This window comes from Cynara cardunculus (genome assembly GCF_001531365.2).
Source record: "Cynara cardunculus var. scolymus isolate 2C chromosome LG 17, CcrdV1, whole genome shotgun sequence".
Taxonomy (NCBI): Eukaryota; Viridiplantae; Streptophyta; class Magnoliopsida; order Asterales; family Asteraceae; genus Cynara; species Cynara cardunculus.
Genome location: NC_037544.1, coordinates 34117914 through 34125687, shown reverse-complemented (window position 1 = coordinate 34125687; position 7774 = coordinate 34117914).

The following is a 7774-nucleotide window of genomic DNA, read 5'->3' as shown; positions in this document are numbered from 1 at the left end:
ACCCTATATATATATATATATATATATATATATATATATATATATATATATAATTTAATTACGATCTACGATAAATAAATTAAGTCGTTTTAGAAATTCCAAGAAATGAAAAACATCAATACCTGGCAACATTTAATTGTGGCTTACATTCGATATGAAAACATCCCCACGTGTTAAACGTTGGCCAAAAATAAATTGATGAAACAAATTAATAACGAATTTTATCTGCTTCTATTTCTTTAGATGTGACCCAAACCGGTTCAATTAAGTGCTCGAAAAACATATTATCTATCAAAACAAATATGATTATCTTGATAAGATCTTCTCTTGATTCCTTTTTGTTTTAGATGTTTGGGTAGATTAAATGCTTAATCATTATCTGCAAAGCCCACTAAGTCAAGATCTCAAATTTCAATTAATTACAATTGTTATATATATATATAGACTTGAGATCACGTGAGACCAACTTTTTACACTTGAAACTTCACAGCAAAATGCTGTGAAGGTAACCTTCACAGTGTCTTTGCTGTGAAGGTTCGACTTTTTTTAACCTTCACAGCATTTTTGCTGTGAAGTTTCAAGTGTAAAAAGCTGGTCTAACGGGTCTCACAAAAACAGGCTGGTCTCACGTGAACCCAACCCTATATATATATATATATATATATATATATATATATAATAGAATGATACTCGCGCAATGCAACGAGATAAATCTCGATTTTAATGTTTAGTTTTTATTCTTTGTCCCTATCGATGTAATACGATTTTCTGTGATAATGTTTTTATTTTTAAATGAAATATAAATTTGAAAAAAATAAATCGATATTAGTATTAAATTTACTATTTAATAGTTCCCGTCTTTTGGGTGTAACTTCTCTAATTTAAATTTTATTATAATTTAATAACAAAATAATTTATTTTTGGTTTAAAAATATAATTTTTTTTTATAAAGATAATAATTAAACAGAAGTTAGAACTCAATGATTATCTTAATTATATTTTAGATTTTCTATATTTAAAACGAATGTTTATCCTGTATTTGACTATCTGCAGTTAGTTACACGAATTTTAAAAATGAAACTTTAATAAGTTGTACTTACGCAAAACTAATTGTAATCTTGAAATTTAAGTAACATGCATCAATAAACAGTACTTCATGCATAAAAAATGGTTTTTAAGAGTTTTTGTCAAATTCTTTATAATATAGTATATATATATATATATATATATATATGGGCTTAATCAAATGAAAACTAATTAGTTTGTGGTAACCGTGAGGTCCAATCTTAACCACAAATCAATAGATAAATTAGAAAATTTATAATTTTGGTAATTTTTGAATTAAAATTTTAATGCAATAACATGTTAGATATTTTAAAACTCTCATCTCTTCTCTCTCCGTCGCCCGTCCTCCGGTGATACTACAGTGGTATCACAATGCATCTTATATGTATTTGGGTATCACACTTAGGTCGTTTGTGTGGTCGATCAGAGATGTAACACAGTAGTATCAAAATATACTTATATTAACAAAAACTCATATCATATTTCTCTTATTGAATGATGCCTCAAATAAACAAAAGTGCAAATCACCTCAAAAACTGAATAGAGAGAAATAATTGAGAGTTTTTTTTTTCTTAAACAATGTTACACTATTTCTTCAAGGATTCATATGTCACTTTATTCACACACAAAAACTCTATATGCCTACATAATTTCAACTTTAATGTGAATATCTCCGATCCAATTTTAGTGTGAATATCTCCAATTAAAAGACAAAAATACTATACTTACATTAACAAAAACTCATATCATATTTCTCTTATTGAATGACGCCTCAAATAAACAAAAGTGCAAATCACCTCAAAAACTGAATAGAGAGGAAGAATTAAGAGGTTTTTTTTTCTATCCAATGTTACACTATTTCTTCAAGGATTCATATGTCACTTTATTTACACAAAAACTGCATATGCCTACATAATTCCAACGTTGGGAATCTCAAAATTTCTGAACATAGGCCCCGATTCCCTATATTTGTATTTTGTAGCACTAGATTGCTCAAAATTACAGTCACTTTGGTGGACACGTTGACATCTCTGACATGGTCTTTCATTGAATCGTTGAACCGACGATTATCTGTCTTTATAAATTTAGGTCTTCTATACTCACTCGAAGACCCTTCCCATTTCCCCTGTCGGCTCTTACTTCTTTCGGTTGTTTCTGTTGCGTCTACTGCCAATGGGAATGTTGAAGGATCCATTGCAATCACAAATTCTTAAATCGAAGGCTTTAATCCTCAAATGTACCTCTCAACCTTTCGAGATTTTGATGAAATGTAGTGTTCGGCAAAACGGGAGTGTTCAATGAACTTTTCTGTATACTCCCTTACTGTTTGGTTGCTTTGTTCTAATTTCAAGAATTCCTCTTCCAATTGTCTTATTACTTTTTTCGGCCAAAATTATTCCCTGAATCAATCAACAAATTCCATCCAAGACATAGTTTGTAAAATATTGGGTTTTGACAAAGATTCAACATCCTACCAATATAAATCATTTGACTTAAGCATTGACATGACAAATCTGACCCTATCTTCGTAAGAACACTTGTGTTGAAAATTGATTCTTTTTCCTTCAACAAACACATTGTTTTTATTGGATCTCTTTCTTTGGAAAAAGTTGGGATTTACACGTTAGAAACATCTTGATGTCATCCCCTCTAGTGTTTGCTATTTGAACTTGCGGATTAATCTCAACTCGTTTTGTTTCCACCCTGGTCGGTACTCCCATAATGGAAGTTAAAGTATTTCTCAATTTAATCATTTCTTCCCCGGCCTCTCCCTCTACCTCGACCCACTGATAGATTTTCAAGAATATTCTTAGGTGAACTTTCTCTCTCGTCTGGGCTTGTGAGGGCGATCCTTTCAGACCTTCTAGAGTGACTTGCCATCTGAAAATTTGCACAATCAAATGTATTGGTACTAGAGATAAATGATAACTCTAACAATTTCTTTATTCTTAACGCTTCCCAAAAAGGAAAGATCTTTCCTTCCAGGCTGGAGGGATAAAGAGAACATTTCACATTCCCAAATATAATAAGGCATCCAAGCACAAATATGTACCTGTAAACCGATGATTACATTGACCAGTTGTAATTTGAATTTATCTTACATATTGTTCTTTTAACCCATCATATTTATTTCAAAGGTTCTACATATGTCAGGGGGCCTTAATATGCAAATAATACAGTTTATTTTAAGCATCATACTGAATACCTAAATCTCTTAAACTCAGGTTCTCATACCAAACTTGTAACACCCCAAATCCATATTTGCATATAACCGTAAATTTCATATATCAAGAAATATAATTTATATATTTGGTCTCAATATCTACAAAAGCTACATTACAAAAGTAGCTACCAATTTTTTTTCCATATATGCTCTGTACTAAACTTGTATACATAACAAGTATTCAAGTAGAAAATTTATATATCATCATAAACTCCACATGCAAGCAATTCATAAAATCTTCATAATTATCCATTCCCCTAATCGTCTGATTGTGCCCGACTTGTAATGGACATTTTCAAAACACCAAAATGAAGGTTAGACCTTGAGGTCTAGTGAAAAATTCCTTTGTTTGTTATTACAGGATGAAAAGTCACCAGAACACTTTTGTAAACCCAAATTTGTATAAATGACAAATAAAAAGCGTTTTAACAGACAAACCTCTTTTGTCACATCTATAAGGTGAGACATCATCAACTTATCGTATCAAATAACCAAATAACCCATTTATCGTATTATACAAAAACTCCTCGCATCATAACAGTAAAATCATAAATACTCACATCATATGGGTGAGACAATCTCATTTCCTCGCAACACACTAGTGCAAGAACCCCATCTCATCGAATCACATTGGTGTGATAAACCCAACTTATCGTATCACTAGGATGCAATAAATCAACTCGACAAATACAACTACTTGTGATGCGACAAAAACAAGTCATTGCATCACACAGATGCGACAATTCAAAGTTATTGCATCATAAAGATGCGATAACAGTTCATCAACATGATAAAAACTCAGTTTTCACATATAGTTTGATTTTGCGACCCTTATAACCATGATACAATTCTCCTGATTATGCCACATTTATAACCAAAATACGTCTCTCTTGATTATGCAACTGTTATTCCAATAATTTGTTATTAACATATCAAAATACAAAATTATGCTAATAATAGCATAAACCCAGTTTCAAAACTTTCATATAAAGAACCATACGGTTCTAATTTCAACACTATAAAATAATTTTTTTTAAATAAAACTCACCTTAATTCACAAAGATTTGCAATTATGAATATGATTATCAACAACAATTATCCAGCACAATGAATTCACTGAAATTAGCTTCTTCCTTCCTTTTTCGATTTCTGTTTTGCTTCCAATCCCAAGATCACATCAAAAGTTTTGTCACCAACTTTTTTTAACAAATACCCATGAAATAATTAAAATATTTTATCTTTTAACCATATAAACAAATGAGGCAGTGGGGTTTAAATTGTTTTTAAACAAATTTAAATTAACCCCCTCAATTTGCCATCAGTATTCGAAAACAACCCCAAACTTTATAATCGATCAATAAACCCGATCATCACACTTAATTGGTTTCAATTGGTGCTGATCGGTACCAATGGTTGTGGATCGATCTCAATGTGTTCTTGATTGGTCACAATGGAGTCTTGATCCATTTCGATAAAAGCTGAAAGTGGTAGTTTATGGTTTTACATAGACAAACAAATAATAAATCAATCAATAGATTCTGGATGGGAAATGAGGGTGGCAGGTTATGGTTTAACACACACAAAAACATATTAAGTCAATGAATGAATTCTCGACCTTTCTTGATGGGTTCTCAATCGGTCTCAATAGGTTATTGCTTGGTCTCGATTGGTTCTTGATCGGTCTCGATGAATGTTGGGTTACAGTTATAAAGAACACAAGGCCTTACAACATTGGAGAAAGTGTTGAAGAAGGTGATGTTTGTCAAGCTGTTGTATACACTTGAACGCACATAAATATTCATAATGAATATAACACATATATATATCATTCATGTAAAAAACGGTTAAATAAAAAAAACTATATCACAATAGATGTCATTGTTTTTTGATGTAATTTATTTGATTAAAATACTATTAATTTTTAAGATAATTAATTTTAAACTTTAAGAAAGAAAATAAAAAGTCAAAAAAAAAAGTAGGAGTGGATTGAAATTAAATACAATTTTTGTTACCCCTAATCATCTTAAATAATAATTTTAATTAAAAACGTGTATTTCCATACCTTCGTATGCTACAACGTGTTTTAAGGTACTCTGACATCAACATATCATGAAACATATAAATGGTAGAGGGTCTAGTGATGGAGCCTTGAGTTACATCAATTGTAGGGCCAAACATGTGTAAAACATGAAACCCATGGACCACGAGACTCATGGTGAACATGTTTCATTATTTTCTGTTTTCGAATTCCATAGTTTTGTTTACATTACAACTAGCGTTTGACATCGTGCGTTGCACGATGACGATAAATTTTTTTAAAATTTATTGAAATTAGCTAAATGAGTCAATGAATCTAACTTATTATTATTGGTTGTTCTTTTAATATTATATATACATATATAATTATTAAGTCTTATATATCAATCTTTTGTTATATCAAACTTTGTGATTGGTTCAAAATCTAAAAAAAATATGTGAAAATATTGATTATAATCATGAGGTGTATTAAGAGAATTATTTTATCATAATACATATCAATTTATCTTCTACATATATTCTCATAAAATATTTATATTCACCAAACAATAATTGTGTTGTTATTTACATTGATATAATTGTTGAATATTTTTGCAATTTGCTTATATTAGTTCATAATATACTCATTTGCAACATTGGTCAAGAACCTCATTAAAACCATTTTTTTCCTACATGCGATGGCATAAAATGAAAATAATAGTTAATATTATGACCATTCTAGATATATAAGAGTTTGATTGATTTGTTATTTTTTCATTTGACTTGTTCAAGCTTTTTAGAATTGTTTTAGACAGTTCATAGTTTGGTTTATTTATAAAAAATCCTGAAAATAAAGATTTTAATAAAATTATGTAAAATAAAAGATATGTATTATATTGAATTTCATATTTTAAATATATGGATGAAAAAGTCTTTTAGATATATCAAATATTTTAAAAAATCAAAAATCTAAGAAAAAAATGGGTTTCTAATGTTTACAGGATAACACCTCATTACGTTTGGTTTCTTCTTTAAGAATTAAAAATATTAGGAAATAATTTTCAAACACAATGCTAAAAAAGAAAAAAATCACAATAGATGATTAACATCAACAAAAACAAAAACTCATATCATATTTGTTTTCATGAATGACGCCTAAAATCAACAAAAAAACAAAACACATCCACAAAAACTAAATAAAGAAGAAGAATTGAGAGATTAAAAGAGATCATTATGCTAAACAATGTTACCTTGTTTCATCAAAGATATATATGCCACTTTATCCACACACAAAAAAATCATATGCCTACATAATTCCAACTTCAGTGTGAAATTCTCCGACTAAAAGATGAAATATTATACTTACATAACCAAAAACTCATACTATGATTAGTCTTATTGAATGACGCCTCAAATCAACAAAAATGCAAATCACCCCCACAAAATTATAACTGAATAGAGAGAAAGAATTGAGAGATTCATATGTTTATATAATTCCAATTTTAGTGTGAATATCTCCAATTAAAAGACGAAAATACTATATTTATATTAACAAAAACTCATATCATATTTCTCTTATTGAATGATGCCTCAAATAAACAAAAGTGCAAATCACCTCAAAAACTGAATAGAGAGAAAGAATTGCGAGTTTTTTTTTTCTTAAACAATGTTATACTATTTCTTCAAGGATGCATATGTCACTTTATCCACACACAAAAATTCCATATGCCTACATAATTTCAACTTTAATGTGAATATCTCCAATTAAAAGACGAAAATACTATACTTACATCAACAAAAACTCATATCATATTTATCTTGCTCAAAAACTGAATAGAGAGGAAGAATTAAGAGGTTTTTTTTCTATCCAATGTTATACTATTTCTTCAAGAATTCATGTCACTTTATCCACACAAAAACTCCATATGCCTACATAATTCCAAATTTAATGTGAATATCTTCGACTAAAAAAAGAAATATTATACTTACATAAACAAAAATCTACTATGATTTGTCTTATTGAATGACACCTCAAATCAACAAAAATGCAAATCGCATCCACAAATTTATAGCTGAATAGAGAGGAAGAATTGAGAGATTAATAGAGAGATTATCATGGAGGTGTACCATAAAATTATACATGAATAGAGAGGAAGAATTGAAAGATTAATAGAGAGATTATCATAGAGATGTACCACAAAATTATACATGAATGGAGATGAAGAATTGAGAGACTATTATAGAGGTGTACCATGAAGAGAAGATGAAAAATTATAACCAAATAGAGAGAAATAATAAGAGTTAAAAAAATACTTATTAGAGGGAACATTAATAGGTTGAAACAACCTAATTAAATGATTTTAAATGTGAATATGAAACATAAAAAACAAATATTAAAGTAGGAGAAGCTTGAGAAAAAAGAGAATAAAAATAAATCATTTTCTTGTTTTGAAAAGAGCCTACATCATT